This window comes from Physcomitrium patens, chromosome 16, assembly GCF_059467195.1.
Source record: "Physcomitrium patens ecotype Gransden chromosome 16, ASM5946719v1, whole genome shotgun sequence".
Taxonomy (NCBI): domain Eukaryota; kingdom Viridiplantae; phylum Streptophyta; class Bryopsida; order Funariales; family Funariaceae; genus Physcomitrium; species Physcomitrium patens.
Genome location: NC_143425.1, coordinates 10,442,299 through 10,459,713, shown reverse-complemented (window position 1 = coordinate 10,459,713; position 17,415 = coordinate 10,442,299). Strand labels below are relative to the sequence as shown.

The window sequence follows — 17,415 nt, the reverse complement described above, 5'->3', positions numbered from 1 at the left end:
GTCAAAAAGAATTTATGAGATAGATAAAAGGCCCATTGATATTATTTATAGATGGGTGTAGAAAGCCGCCAATAATTAAGAAGGTGATTTTTATGGAACATATTTGGTTGTTAGGACATGCATTAGAGATGTAGAGATAGAATAATTTTTTTTGTACAAAATTCTACTTTGTATTCTATCATTTTAAGGCATTCTTATATCATTTCTATAAAAATGGAAACCAAGGTTTTCACTATGCAAGGATTAAAAACTATGATAGAAAAAAGTCAATGTAATTTTTTACAACAAGATTGGATCATGAAAAAAATAGAGACCAATTAAAAGAAGCTTGTTTGAAGATCAATAAAGATTTTTATAGATTTTTAAAGAACAGCCATATAGCATAGAAGTACAAGAATGCAAGTGAGTCTTTTATCTATATATTCATCAATGTAGATAGTTTTGAATGTGGATTTTTGGATTTGAAAACTTTGGAGGTTTTGAGATTTCAAAAGATTAGAGATTTAGGTCATATATATAAGGATTGAATGAAAAAATATGAAAAAAAATTAAAAGGGTTTAATATGATTTTAAGTAATAAGTACATTTTAGATATTATTGAAGAAGAAGGATTTGAAGTTGATTATATAAAGGTTTTAGAAGGATTAGCTTTGCAAATAGATAGAGGTAGAGCTAATATTGTTGTAGAGCTTCATTCAAGACAAATATATGAGGAAATTTTAGAATTTTTTAGGAGGCTTGAGAGAATTAATAGTCATGTGATATTGTAAGAGGCTATAGTGCAGATTAAGTATAAAACCATGGCCAAGAAGATAAAGCTTGTGGCAACTCAATTGCCTCAAGATACCAAAGAATACATCAAATAAGCTACTATGGATCTGAAATTGAAGTAGTCAAGAAAAATTGATTAAAAATTTACTAAGGAGTGTTTAAATAAGTTGAAGATTGGAAGGAGTGATTTTTAATAAAGGTAGAGAGGAAGAAGTTTCTAGAGATTCTTTCCAAAAATGGTAAAGATTTTACCTTTGCACTTATAAAAATTGATTGTGGAAATCCTAGCATAGTAGCATCTATGGTTATTTTTACTGTTCCACATGTATCCTAAGATTTGAAGCCTATTTTGATGCCAAAGGCTTTGTTTTCTAAATTGATAGATTTATTGTAGGAAAAGGTCAAGATAGGTATCTTTGAACCATCTATTGTACCTTATTCCAATCGATGGTTCATCATATCAAAGAAGTATATAGTACTTAGGTTCATTCAAGACATATAACCGGCCAACAAGATGACTATTAAGAATATGGAGTCTGGATTAGTAGTAGATAAAGTAGCGAAAGCTTTTGCAAAGCATGCCATTTATTCTAGTAGAGATTTATACTTGGATTATAATCAATTTCAATTAATAAAAGAGAGTAGGGACCTAATCACTATAAAGATTCTTTTGAATCTAGTACATATGTGAATCTTGCCACAAAGTGCAATTAATTTTGTGGATCAATTGCCAAATGTAATAAACTAAATCTTAAGAGAGTTTATACTAGAGAAGACCTTATCCTTTTTAGATGATATTTCAATAAAAAGTTGTAAGAATGATACTAAGGATTTGACTTTGAGAAAAGACGGATGCCATATATTTGTAAAAGGATATATTAAAGATGTAGAGCATATTTTGAAAAGACTTAAGGAAATAAATCTCACTTTATTTCTTAAAAAAATCATATTTAGATTCAAAGAAATTATAGTTTTTGGGCATTTATATGGAAGCTATAGAAGAATATCAAATCTAAATAAGGTAGATACTGTAATAAGGATGAAATCATGTAGAAGCACCACTAAAGTAAGAAGATTTTTGGATACTTGTGTATTTTATCATATATAGATTCTTCATTATTATGAGTCACTAAATTGATTCACTTGAATATTTAATATAAAAAAATATATTTATAATGCTTAAAATCATAGATCTTGTAAATTAGTAGTAAAAGTTTTAGAAAAAAAAAAAAAAAAAAAAAAAAAAAGATTATCAATAGCAGATATACAACCTAGGATAGAGATTAGTAAGAAAAATTCTACAAAAAAAGATTTTTTAATTAACTAATATTAGATGAAGGGCCAAAAAAAATAATCTTTGTGTAAAAAGAAAAAAATATATTTATTAATAGTCTCTAAATATATATATATATATATATTTAAAGAAGAAGTAGAATTGTAGAAAAAAATAGTAGAAGAAAAGAAAAAGAAAAGGAAAGGAAAAGAGTAGAAGGAAGAAGGAGAATGAAGGGAAAAAAAAGGGGGGGGGGACGGAAGAAAAGAAGAGAAAAAAAAGAAAAGAAAAGAAAAAATATAAAGACAATCAAGGTGGGAAGAGAGGCTGCCTTTGAACGGCGGCAGCCTCTTTGTCGATAGGAGTCCGGCCACCCGGATCCCTCCCTCCTATTTTTGATTTTTTTCTTGCCTCAAGGTAGGAAGGCAGCGGCACTCAAGGAAAGATGTGGTCGTCTATTCTGATTTACGGCTGGATGTTGGAGGACTGCGAGCATTTTTTTCCGAAGAAGTACAGCGGCCTCTCTCTCTGATTTTCTGCTGGCTACGGAAGCTCCACGACCTTTGTGGGGGTATGGCAAGCAATTTTGTTTTGTAGGAGACCATTCAGGGTCCTTGATTTAATTCTAGCGTACAATCCTCTTTTTTGTTTACTTCTTGTTTTTTCCCTGCTAGTTACTTCATTTACGTCTGGAAGTGCTGCGGTGCAGCACCCTGGTTTTCGGTGATCAAAATTTTGTTGCATCGTTTATTGTGAGTGAGCTTTGGTTTCAACGGAGTTCTACTATTGTTTTCTTCTATATTTCCATGCGTTACCAAGCTTTGATCAGTACGAAGCTCTCTCTAGTTTTGTTGTTTTTTGTTCTAGTTGTCCAAGCTCCGGACGTTGCACTCGTGCTACCACTGTGCAAACCTTTCATCTTCCTTGTTGCGTAAGTGGCAAAGAGATTATTGTTCTTCATTTTTGTCCTTGTTGCTGGTTGCGGGTTCTCATTGCTCCTAGGTTCATGCATGCAATGATCTTGGAGGGCTCAATTATTCCTGATATTGTTGTTGTGGTGGCAGAGGGTCAGTTCCAGCTTGGTTCTTCCTTCACACTTTTGCTCTCTACTATTGGTGGCGGTACCAATGGCCTTTTTATGTGTTGTGTGCTAAGGAAAAGCTCAAAGGTACAGTGTTGCTCGTTGTAGTTGTGATTCTCATTGGGTAGGCTCAAAAGGCAGCTAAACATCATCTCCTGTGTTGCGTCGGAGCTGCGACACTGCAACGTGTGCTTGGCTATATTTTTTTTCCTTGCTGCAATGCAAATGCATGTGTTGCAGCAGATCAACAATATTGACTTGTGTTGATTCCTAATCAAAATTGAGATCGTGCAACAAAATTGTTGCAAGTGCGGCTAAACAGTACTCATTTTATTTTCTTAGTACTGTGCGGAGTTGTGGTGTCCTTAACGATTTAGATCTTCCTGTTTCAATGGCAAAATATTGCAGTGACAACAGCGGTGGTGCTGGGTTTAATTCGGCAATTGTGAAGGACGTCGCCTAGTTCTTCTTCCTTATATTGCAGTGCGATAAGGATATTGGTTATTGGTTCCTCATTGTATTTGGGTGTGATCTCTTATGGCAATGTGCATTATAACTGCAAGTGGTGAGTCATTCTGACAGAAGCATTGTAGCGAGGCAATTAATGGCGATTGAACGGCCAGCGGATCCCAAAGTGCCGTAACATTATACATTGTTCTGCACACCTCGTTGGAAGCTGTTGTGTATTTCGTGATCAATATATACTTTACTATATATAGGATTCATTAGTACTTTGTAGAAGCTAGATTTTGGCTCAATTTAGAATAGTTTTACCTATAGAATTGGTCACTAATTCTATAGAATTAAACAAGGATTATGCAACACTTACACATATTCAAGTGGTGGATTGCTACGAATTAAGGAATTAAAGTCAAAATTTCAGAGTACAGTTGGAACTGCTATAAGGTAGTCGTTTGGTGTGTGGTGGCAATTCTAGAGCCGTGCATGGGGTAGACTCGCAGCCATGATTGAGTAATAGAGCCAACACTGCTGGGGTAAGCTTGGTTGCAAAGTCTTGTAGGAGAAGAGAGCTTAAGTCAAGAAATCTAGATGAGTAATACTTCTAAGCCGTTGGAGCACAAGGAAGTGGCATCTTTAGTTGTTTCATGCAAAGCCTCGTTAACTTGATAGCAAGGCGGGTATAAGTTCATTTCGGAATAAATTGCAACAAATCAACACCAACTCCAAACTTGGTGAAAATTTTGGTGATGTGTTCACACTAGAAGTACTTAGATAGAATTGAATGAGATCAATTCAGATTCGATTGGATTAGAATTTGGTTGAAAACTTATTGGAATATATTTAATTTAAAGATGAATTTTATACATAGATGAATTGTTAATAAATGAATTTAATCAAATATAAATTAAAATAATAAATAGTTAATTTAAAATTATGATTATAATTAAATGAATAAATAAACCTCACATTATTAAGTTCTTTTGATTATATGGAATTGTGGAATAATCTATTATTATAAAAGCGAGTTGTTATTAGAGATTTATTTAATTAATTAAATGATTTAAAGAATTTAAAAGATATATTGATTAAGTTTTAAATAAGAATTAAAATTCCAAGATTTTAATAATTAATTTACTTATTGTGAACTAAAATTAACTTCCAATTAGTAAAGGTTTATTTTAATTCAAAATTATACTCATATTATAGAGCTTTTGAATCAATTATTGAGAAAAGAGAAGAAGTTTGCATGGAATGAAGAGCAAGAGTTGGCCATGGATGGATTAAAGGTGGTTTTAAAATCACCACTAGTATTAAGGCAAGTAGATTATAATTGTAGAAGATCATTAACAGTGATAGTTGACACAAATCTCATAAATATTGGATAGGCTATTGGACAAGATAATAAGGAAGTTAACTAATTTGTAATTAGGTTTAGAGCAAGGATTTTTATTGAGAAGCAAAGAGCTTATCCATAAGTAAAAAGAGAGCTTTGGAATGCATTCACCATATTGAAGGTTGAGAAGAATTACTCAATAGGTGCTTATGTGGTGATGGAAACTGATTTCTTGCTTTTGCTTGAAATGGTTTTCAATTGTACTACATTGGATATTACTATGCTTAGATGGATTTCTTTTATTAAGTCTCTAAATCCTATTGTAGTACATGTCAGGGACAAAATAAACTCAATGACAAATATGTTGTCTAAAACTAGATACTTAAGAGAAAAAAAAATGCTTGCACAAGAAAAAGATGGAGAATTAATCCAAGGCTTTTTATTTGCTACAAATAGAAGAGATTAAGGTGATGAGATTCTACCCTTCAAAATTAATTTGTGTAAAGAGAGGTTGAGAGATATTAGCTTGTATTTGAGTACATTGGAGAAATAAGAGGGTTAATTGGACAAGATCTTGAAGGATATTAGGCACCAATCTTACAACTATCTTTTACATGATGGATTCTTATGAAAGAGGTAAAAGAGGAGAGATAGTATACCCTAGAGAATGGTAGATGATTTGACGACCAAATACAAGGTATTAGGTGAGTTTTATGATACATTGTCAGCTGGACATAGAGAAGTTTAGACTATCTATGTAAAGATCATGGATGCTATTGATAGAAGAGCTTACATAAAGATATAGAGGAGTTTATAAGTTCTTGTAAAGAATACAAAATTATAATTCAAGGTGAGATATAGAAATGGTTTATGTCCTACTTACTTCTTGTCATTTATTTTTAATAGGTGATTGATTTGGTTGCCATGCCAATGGAGCTTTAGAGTATGAAGTATTTAATTTTGACAAAAAAAACTCTCTAATTATATAGAAGAGAAGACATTGAAATCAAAGTCTATGGAAGTAGTTTTTTTGTTTATTTTGGAGGATATTATATATTACTATGGTAGCATTGGAAGAATGAAAGCAAACTGAGGTGAGCTTGATACATCAAAAGTATGTGATTTCTTCACAAAGTATGGAGTGCAATTGAAATTAACTACTTCCTACAATCTTGAAGCTAATAATAAGAGTAAAAGGAGGTACCTTTCAATTATTCAAGATTTTTCAAGGCATGTAGGGATTACGTAAGGTTGTGACTCAAAATTTTATCATTTGCTTTATAGGCAAATAGGACTACTCATAACATAGTTACTAGCTATATGCTAATGGAATTGATGTTGAGATAAAAGCCTTTAATTCTTATAGAGAAATTTATTTTTTCTTCATTATTTTTATCTTAGGAGGATGGCATTGATGGAAAAAGATTATTGGAACTTTGAATTTATTAATTAAAAATATTGCTCAAAGATTATCAAATTGCTATAGAAAAGCTTAAAGCAATAAGATTGAACAACAAAGAAAGATTTCATAAAAGTCATCTATTGAGACTTAAGCCAATTAAAGTGGGTGATTGGATTTTGGTTTATAATAGTAGTTTGATGTAGCAACATTCTATTATTTGTAAGTTTGTACAGCATTGGTTTAAATCCTATGTGGTAGTTGAAGTACATAATAATGCAACTTATTTTCTTCAAGAATTAGATGGAACACCATTGAAGACTATGATTATAAGAAAGTAAAGTCTTTAAATGGCAAGATGAGATACATTATATGGAAGACTTAAAGGCTTTTGAGCCTCATCTTTTTTTATCAATGGTTCAAAAGTGATACAACTCATAATGACTCTAATTCTAATGATGGTGGTATTGTGATATAATTCTTTGGCACTTATCAAAGTATATGTAGGTTTGGAAGAGGTGAGTGTTGTGATGTACTTAATTTAAGTGCATCAAAATTATTTGGAAGATTATTAATTTTACTAATAAGAGAGGATGAATATAATGCTAGTATATTTATAAAATTGAATATGAATTAGAATAAAAATTTGTTGACTTAAATGGATCATTTGAGCTAGAAAGTATTATCTTTTAGGATAAATATCCAACTATATAGTGGTTCAAAGTAGGTATTGAAAGAAGGTTAGGACAAAGGTTTTAGAATTAAGTAGGATTTGTTTTTTTGCTGGAATTTTTTAGACGAGAGATTCAACATTGATTTGGATTTTTTTACGCTATTTCTTATATTTTTATCTTTTTGAATTGATATTTAGAAGAAAACTATATTTAATTGTGATATTTTCAACAAGCTATAGTATATAAGAAATAAAATTGTAAAGAGGGAGATATAAGCAAATTTGTAGGAAGGAAATTGCTAGAGTTTTTAAAAGAAGAGATTCAATACTAGTTTGGATTTTTTTATGTCACTTCTTATGTTTTTATCTTTTTATATTAATATTTAAAAATAAACTTGAGCTTTCTAATGAGCCTTAACATCTAAGAAATGGAATTGTGACAAGGGAGATTCAAACAAATTGAATTGTATAAGATATTTTAGTAAAAGGAGGTTTGAATTTGATATTAGAATTAGGAATTGAATGCATCCTAATATAAGAAAGAAATTAATCTATAAATTGTACTTAGTCTTTGGGCTTCTCTTTATATTTGATTCTATTTGAAATAATATTATGCCTACTTATAATCTAATTGTGATCAAAAATCCCGTTGTCATATTGTGACATGATTATATAGTAAAAATATGACTAAAAATAATTTTTTGATTAATATTCTATATTATTAGTTCAACAAGAATTCAAAATATTTTAATAAGGCTTTTATGAAAGCCTCTTAGCCTATTTTCTTATCTTAATAGTAAGTAAATAAAAGTTAGTTAGTATTTTTACCTTCTAGGATATAGAAACTCTTTTATTACCTTAAAAAAACCATAGATTATTAAAATCAAGGTAGAAGAGATAAATAGTTGGTATGGTTGATACTAGGATCAAATTAAGGATAGGATTGGGCGAAAAAATCCTTAGGATAGATTAGATTGATACTTGGGGATCAACCGTTTATGAGATAGAGTCAAAATCAGACCTCTAGTCACTAAAATGACCGCCTAGGACAAATTAGGGTTTCATTTGAAGATCAGAGAAGAAGACTTGAGAGCTAGCTTCAAGCTCTTTTCAAAAACATAATAGTATTTTTTGTAGATTTTTTGGAGACTAGAAAATGATTGTTCAAAGTCAGGGTTTGAATTTGAATAAAATTTGAATTTATAAAAATAAATGAGTGAACTTTTGATTGATAGTTGTTTGTAAATATTATATACATATATATGTTATTTAACTAAGAGCTATATAGCGATGTCCTACAAGACCTTTGACATGTGTCTAATTTGTAAAACACATATCTTAACTTACAAGATAAGTTTCTTATATGTATATGATATTGTTAGCTTATATCACAAGCTATCAATATGTGCAATACATGGCTAACTTGTTGACCAAGTTTCAATCTAATCTACTAATCAAATATAAATATTTATATTATTAAATATATATCTATGAAGCTTCTAAAAAGCTTATTCACAAGATAATATCAAATCTATCCATATTTATTTTCTATCTAATACTTCTTATTTAATTAAATACATATGTCCATGACATTACACCACCTTCTAGGAATAAGTTCCACAAAGAGTGGTCATCACATATTGAGGAAGTTGAAGATACAACAAATTATGCTTTGTACATATTTTAATCTTAATTTTCTTTCAAGGTAGTTGATAGGTTGTCTTAATTATTGATAATATTTTATTCCAAGGTAGGAAGACCACTTTTTTATTTGATTATTATTTAGGTCTTTATAACTCCCTTCAAATAAAATATTTGGAATATCATTAAGAGTCATTCCTACCTCCAATAAAATCATCAAATTTCAAAAGTCTCTTTCAAGGTCATGATATCAAATACATTATATTTTCTATCATTTACGAAAGAATATGTCATTCTTAAAGGTCTTTGTTTTTAATACGACATCTTGAAGGTTGTGACAATTACAACGTCTTATCCAATAAGTCAACAAAAAATAGCTTTTGAATTGAACATATTGGATGTTGATAATCCATATTTTTAAAACTATAAAAATACAAAAATTATAAAAAATGATAGAAAATAGGAATGCAATTATTTTTGAATTGTATTTCTTTTATAGTAAAGATTTGTTATTATTCATCTTAGTTTTGATAGATGTCATTGATGAAAAGGATCAACCTTCTTTGCTATATTTATCCTTAAGTCTAAAATTTCTTCTATTTCAAATTCTTGATTATTAGCTACTTTTATAGAAGGTGGTAGCATTTTTCTTCTTCTTGAGATATTCATTATTTTATATGATTCAAAAATATATACATGAAATACATGAAGCAACTTTATAAACTTTGATAGATGTAAAAGATATACAATTGGATTGATTTCTTTACAAATAAAAATGATCCATACCTACAGTAATCCAACTTATGATAGAAGTGATTATTCTTCATATTGTGATTAAATAATCATATTTTATTATCAATGTAGAATTGATATTATTCTTTGCAATAGGCATCCATATTGATCTTTTGTTATTTTTGAGCTTCTTTTAATTATACCTTTATTGTTACATGTAGCTCTAATATATAATTTGTCCAATCTTTTATCATAGGATTATTAATTTTTGAAAGATCAAAAGTATCAAGTTGTAGATGATAACCATAATTAATAAAAAGATATTTGTTACATAAAAGAATGTATCTTATTATTATAAATAAAATCTATCAATAATAAAAGAGTTGTCCAATCATCTTGTTGGTAGTTAATAATATACCTCAAATATTCCTCCAAAACTTAATTCAATCACTCCATTTATCTACAAGTTTGAGAATTTAATACCAAACATAATTTTTTATCTACTTATAGAATCTTAAAAAATATTTTCTAAAATCTTAATAAAAATTGAGTCTCTCTATCTGATATAATATCTTTAGATAATCTATGATAGCAAGAATTGTTGTCAAGAAAAAATATAGTTGTTTCTTTAATTGTGATAGATTTTGTGTATGGTACAAAATATACTATTTTGATAAAATAATCTAGTATTACTAATATAGAATCATATAAACTTGAGATTAAAAGATTTATGATAAAATATATAAAAATAAAAAATGATGCTTATTTTGGAATAGGTAATGGCTAAAAAAATCTATAAGGTTGATAATAAGGAGTTTTTTATTTTGAAAAAATGTTATATGATTGTACAAAGTCTTTGACTACCTTCTCTATTGGAAGCCACCAAAAATCTTAAGGTATTAGTTTTAAAACCTTCTAATATCCAAAATATCTGATTGTTAAAAATCTATGATGAACTTGAAGAATATATAATCATGCTTTGTCTTTTGGAATATATAAGCATTCTTCAAAATAGAATGGATTATTCTTCAATTCAAATTTAAAAGTATCATGAAACTTAGAAGAATTATTTTTAATATTATAAATAAGTGAATCAAAGAAAATAATCAATTAAACATGCTTGAAAAAGATTGAATCAATAATTAATGTTGATTTCATTTCTCAAAGATGAAAATATTTTGGCTTCAAGAAAATCATTCTTTGTTGATTAAAAGCTGCATCTCTTTATTTTAATACAAGATAAAAATATCTAAAAAAAATATTAGAAAAACTTTGTTATTTTTTACATTAATAAGTAATCTTGAAATCAAATCTTGATAAAGATGCTTCAATAGGCTTGGTGATGATTCAAAATATGTATTAACATGAAGTACTTGAGATTCTTATGATCTATATACATAATGATTGAATTAAAAGTGACTTTTGGATAATGATACTATTATTAGAATAAATCTATAATTACAAGAAGCTTTTTTTGTGGATCTTATAGTTGATCTTAGCTATTGAAAATTTCTTAGAATGAAAAGCTATCAAGTGGAATTCATCAATCTATAACAACACCACATCTATAACAAAATCTGATGTATTTTTTTCTATTAAAAATACCTTAAAAAAGTCAATGTCATATATAAGTAGTATTAAAATACATGTTATATTTAAGGCTTTAAAAGATGCTTCAACCTCAAATTTCTACTCAAATTTGTCTTTGCATATAAGACATGTAAGAGAAGTCATAACTTGAAAAATATTTTTAATAAAAATTTGGTTATAATTAAAAACTTCAAAAAAATGCTTGTCTTTGATTATTTTTGGAATCTTTCAATCTATAATAGTTTAGACTTTCTTGAGTTTTGTCATAAGGTCACCATTTGAGATAATATATCATAAGAAATTAAACTTGAGTAGTATGAAATACACCCTTTTTTTTATCTTAGCATATAATCCTATATCTCTTAGTTTTTGTAGCATGTTATGAACATGAAGTTCATATTCTTTTATATTCTTAGAATAAATTAAAATATTATCTAGATAATAGATAATAAAATCTTCAAAAATCTCATGGCAAATATTATTCATTAGATGTTGAAATATAGATGGTGCTCTCTAAGTCCAAAAAATATGACATTATATTTGAAATGCCCATACTTGGTTTGAAATGCAATCTTCTATTCATCTCCTTCTTTGATATGTACCACATTATATGATTTTTATAGATATATTTTTATATAGATCTTTACTTAATTAAATTAATCAAGAAGTTCTAAAATCCAAAGATAGAAGTCACTTATTCTTAATGGTGATTTTATTGAGTCTTTGATAGCCTACATATATTTACAAAGATTTATTTTTTTTTACAAATAAGATGAAAGCTTCTATTAGAAATTTAGAATAGCGTGTAATATTTTTAGCTAAATTCTTGTCAATGTATTCCTTGCATTGTGATAAATTATAGATTGGTCTAAATAGCAGTTGAATTATGTCTTAAAGATGAACTAAACAATCATAAGAATGATGCTTTTTGAAAATATCTTCATTTTTTTTCAAAAACATCTTGATTATCTTAGTACTAGCTTAGAATACTACTTAAAGTCCTTTTTTTATCAAAAATAGGTGTGGTGTATATAATAAAAGATGACCTTTGTTTTGCAACATGCATGAAAGTTCTTATACCTATTAAAAAATATTTGGTTATATTGAATTTATGAATATGTACTTAATTAACAATATTTTAGACTTAACTATTGAAAAAATCAATGTTATAAGGAATCTAGTCTATTTGATGATTATACTTCTCTAGCCATGATTATCTTAAAATAATTGAATTAGAAGATGATCTAATCATATTAAATATTATTAAGTTATTATAATTATTAGTTGTTATATCTAAAAGAAAAGTTTTATGAGTAACACCTCTTAAGGACAATGAATAACCATCCATCTCTTCTAAATACATGGATTTTTTTTTTCTTCACTATAGATATTTCTTATTTTTTGACAAAATCTTTAACTGTAAAAATAAGTTGAGGCTCTTGAGTCTAATAAGTCAAAGACTTTGTAATTTTTTAATCCTAAATAAACTTCTATTATAAAGCAAAGTAAAGGATTTAAAAAGAGAATAGGACTTTTACTAGGTGTTGTACAAGATTCCAATTGCACAATCTCTATCATAGTTGAAAAATTTTATTTTCCTATACATTTTTTTTTTGGCAACCATTCTTTTCATTTTATAGTTGTGTTGCTTCTTTGGACAATATTCAGTAATAGCTGAAGCAATAAATTTCTCTAATAAATATGCTCTTAGTATTATTAATATTAAATCTTTGACATTATCTTTTAATTTATATCAAAATTGATTGATAAAGGCTTTGTCATTCTAATCCACGTTGCAAGCAAGGTTTTGGAATTTAGCAATATATATGGTGGCTGAACGTGATCCTTATCATAAACATATAAGTTTAATCTCTACTACCATTTTTTAATTATTTTTTCTAAAAATAGCCATAAATACTTTTAAGAATAAATTTAGATTATAAAAAAGATTTGAATCTTTTTCTATCAAAAATACAAATCAAATAAGAGCACTTATAGAGAAAAATGCATCTATGAATCCAACTTGAGTAAATCCATTAAGATATTAAGAAAGATGCAATCTTAAATAGAAATTAACTTCTTATAAAAATCTTCAAAATTTTGATCTTTGTCAATCAAACTTCTCTAGCATACTTATCCTTGCTTCTCTCATACTTATAGTAGCAAGTCTTCTTGAATAAAGTTGTGAACTAGCTCTACTTACTTCTTTCAATTCTACAATTTTTTGGCATAGACTTTAAACTTCATTTTTAACCTCTTCCATAGGCCTTGGAATATTACTTCTATTATTGATGTTAGAAATATATGAAATTTCTATCTTAAGAGTATTAAAAATATAGTAAAGATCTATAATACTTATATATCTATTTTTATTTTTATAAACAATAGCATCTATAATTTTTTTTCCATATACAAGTCAAAAAAAATTAAAAATAAAAATAAATGAAAATAATTTGCAACCTCTAATACCAAATAAAAATTTCCACAAAGAACGGTAGTTCATCCTCTTTAAGAAAAAAATCACTATAAGAAAATTATAATATTAATTTAACAATGAATAGTTTGCAACCTTCAAAATAGAACAATAAAAGTGAAATAATCTACTCACTTCTAAAACAAAATAATAATAATAAGTTAGCTTTCTTATCAAATTGTCAAGAACATGAATCTCAAAGAATGAAAAACTCAATATATCCTTGTATGACTTGAAAAGAGTAAATATTCACTCAAAACAAATATAGTATTGATATTGAAATGGCTATTATTAAAATACAAGAAGACTAGAATATCTTGAAACAAATCTAAAGACTACAAAGGCATTGATAAGAGTAAAAAAGGCTTCACTTTTGCCTCTATATATACTATCTAACTAGGAGCTATCTAGTAATATTCTATAGGACCTCCAACACATGTCTAATTTATGAAATATATGTCTTAACTTGTAAGGAAAGTTTCTTATATGTATGCCATATTGTTAGCTTATATCATAAGATACTAGCACATACAATATGTGGCTAACTTATCAACCAAATTTCTAACCTATCAACTAACTACAAACACATATAAAATCAAACATGGATTTGTAAGACTTTGAGGAAGTTTTATCATAAGATAATATCAAATCTACCTATATTTATTTTTTACCTGGTATTTTTTATCTAGTACTTTTTATCTAATTAAATATGTATGTCCATGACATAAGGTCGCTACTTATGGTTTTCAATCAAATACATAAGAAAAGAATTACAATTTAACGAAGTAGTAGGTTGGTGAAGCAATCTATAATTTGGTGGTGGCACAATATAGAGTGGTATTGGTATGTGGCAATACTTGAAAGTATGTCCCTATGGTGGAGTAGGTTGCTTGATATGAATAAAGTCAAGGCCTTGCATAGATAAGCTTGTGATCCTAGAGGTAGTATCTTCTTGATTTGATAGTGCAATGGAAGTAAAAGGTTCTCCTACCACATCCAAGTGATTTTCTCAAAGGAAGATGCTTTACAATGTCGACTTCTAAAGTCTGAAGTTGGCTGGCCCAGCTAGCATCACTTCTTTGGAGACCACAATGTCCATGGTACCCATTTGGAAAAACAATAAGAGAGAATGTGAGAGAATCAATGGAATCCAAATGAAATGATTGAATCTGTACAAAGATAAGAGTCTGTGATATTTACGGTATTGTCTCCTATAAGAACTACTGTTGTGCAACTACTTAAGAGTCCATGACCTAGCCCGCTTTGATACCATGTGGGAATCAACTAACACAAGATAATAATATATTGAACTGAAGAAATCTGAAACATGTTAATATATATATATATATATATATATTCAGAATATCGGGGTAACTCAAGATAGATAGGTGGATGAACTTTTTCATCCATAAGAGTTTATGCCAACACAATAACTGTCAAACTATACAATGGCAAATTTTGGGCAGAAACAAAATTTTGTGAAGTTTTGTACATCCCGAGATTTGGAGACATTAATTTGTTCTCACTAATTGTTGCCACTTAAAAAGGATACATTGTGTCTGTGGAGCTAGACGTCCTACAACTGATGAACATGGACAAAGTTGTGGTGATTGGCAAGAGAGAGGGAAACTTGCACTGCATGTGCATTCGTCCGTTACGAAGGAATGTATTGCTGGCAATGAGAAGTCTAGAACAATGGCATTAAGCGTTAGGGCATGACTCGTAAATGACAGTCTAAAAGAGGATAGAGGTGAGTTCCATGCTGAATCACTTGGTGGCTAGAAGTACTTTGTCACGTTCAAAGACAAATGCAGGGCCTAGACAGAGGTGTATCCGATTTGCCGGAAGGATCAGGTGTGCAACAAGTTTATAGACTTTGTTGCAACTATGCGAAGCGGAATGTAACAAGGCTTTGAAGGTTCTTTTCACTGACAATTGCGGAGAATACAAGAACAAACGCGTGACAGATTTCTTAAATGAAAAGTCAATCATGACCATTCAGATTGCGCCTTGTAACACACAACAGAATGGAGTGTCGGAGAGACTGAATAGAACCCTTGTTGAGTGTACGCTAGCGTAGGCCGAAGGAGTAAAAACAAATGCCTACGTCTTTAACAGAGTCATCAACCGAGGGGATGACACAAGAACGTCATTTGAGAAGTGGTTCAGACAGAAGCCAAACGTTACACACATGCGTTCTTTTGGAAGTAAAGTGTTCTATTGTGTCATCGACAATGACCGCAAGACCCTGGATATGAAAGGATGAAAAGCTCTATTTGTTGTCTACACAAAGACAATGTCTAACGTCAAAGTATACTTGAAGATATTCATCAGACTAAAACTGTCTGAGATTGCAAATTTGTCAATTTCCCTAAAAAATTAGAGATGGTTAATCTCGCTGAAGAGGTTACAGATGATTCAGATGACGGCACTAGCAGTGACAAAGAAGAAGAAGCACCAGGACTTCAACATGCACAACGCCCACGGCGTTCGAAAACTCGTGTACAGCCCTCGCTTTCACTTCACCTGAGACCACAAACTCAAGAAGTTGTCCAGCAAAGGCTGGCCATGGTAGCAAATGTTGTCCTGTCAACTCGAAGTAAAGCAATGGAGTTGGACAAGGCTGAACTATGGAAAGATTTCATTCAAGATGAACTCGATTCTCTGCCTAGAAATCAAACCTGGATTTTGGTGGGTAAGCCAGCAAATGCAAATCTCATTAATTGTAAATGAGTTTTCACAGACGAAGGAAAACTATGACAACTCAATGAGATACAAGGCTCGTCTTGTTGCAAAAGGTTTTTCGCAGAAGCAGAACGTAGACTATGATGAGACCTTTGCTCCTGCTGCAAAAATAGACTCGGTAAAAATTCTTTTGAGCATCGTTAATCATCAAGATTATGATCTCGTCTACTTGGACGTGAAGTTAACATTCTTGTACAGCAACATTACGGAATACTTGTTCATGAAGCAGCCTGAAGGCTATGACGACAGATAAGGAAATGCATGCAAACTGCTCAAAGGCTTGTATAGTTTGAAACAAGCCTCTCGTGCCTAGAATTAAAAATTCAACGAGTTCCTAGTGAAGTATGGACTGAAGCGACGCTCAAGTGACAGTTGCGTCCATGTTGAGCCGGAAGCCAGTATTATTCTGGCATTGTACGTTGACAACATTTTGCTTGGTTCAAAAATTCCCGGGTTTAATGACAAAATTGTCAACCATCTGAAAGAGCATTTTGACATGACCATGAGCGATGCAAAAAAAATCCCTGAGATTCCAGATTGAGCGAGATCGACGGCAGCAACGAATGAAGATTCACTAATCGAAGTATGTGACAATTCTCAAAAGATTCGGGATCACAGACTGCAAACCAGCAAAGACTCTAATGGAAGTTGGACTAAAATTACGAAAAGCATAGGACGACAAGAGAATCGGTGTTCCCTACCGCAAAATAGTTGGCAGACTGATGTATGCAGCAGTGATAACCACAATTGACATTGTATATGCTGTCAATAAATCAGCTCGACTTTACGACTCATTTGGCAAGGAGCACCGGGTGGCACTTGAGCAAATTTTGCGCTATCCTTGTTGAATTGTTGGCTGTGGTATTGTGTTTGATGGTTCTGAAGCTCTTGTGTTTGCCTACAGCGACTCGGACTATGCCGGAGACCTCAGAAAGGCAAAAAGTACGTGTAGTTACCTGTTCGTCACAAACGGAGGAATTGTCGCCTGGAAATCGAAGTTGCAATTGACGATTGTTGCGTGGACAACAGACGCAGAGAACATGGCAATGGACGATGTTGAATTTGTATGGTGCAAGTATATTAAATTGAAGTACTACCTCATTTGAGAAATGATAAAAATAAAAATAAAAATAGGACTAACTAACTAACTGAATTCCGTTGATTTTGTATCGACTGTTGATCGAGCTGCCGACATGATCAATAAACCACTAAATGACATTGCTTTCGAAGCATGTCTGAAGA

The 17,415-nt window shown here is 30.1% G+C and overlaps 1 long non-coding RNA gene across 2 annotated transcripts; it reads left to right on the top strand.

Annotated features, from left to right (window-relative positions):
- Positions 1 to 2,379: 2,379 nt before the first annotated feature.
- LOC149987647 (uncharacterized) lies at positions 2,380 to 4,012 on the top strand. Of its 2 annotated transcripts, none has more exons than XR_016506829.1 (3): positions 2,380 to 2,615; positions 3,109 to 3,212; positions 3,534 to 4,012. It is a non-coding gene; the product is annotated as an uncharacterized LOC149987647 (long non-coding RNA). The 2 variants fall into 2 exon arrangements; XR_016506828.1 differs by lacking the exon at positions 2,380 to 2,615 and adding an exon at positions 2,628 to 2,975.
- The last annotated feature ends 13,403 nt before the right edge of the window (positions 4,013 to 17,415 follow it).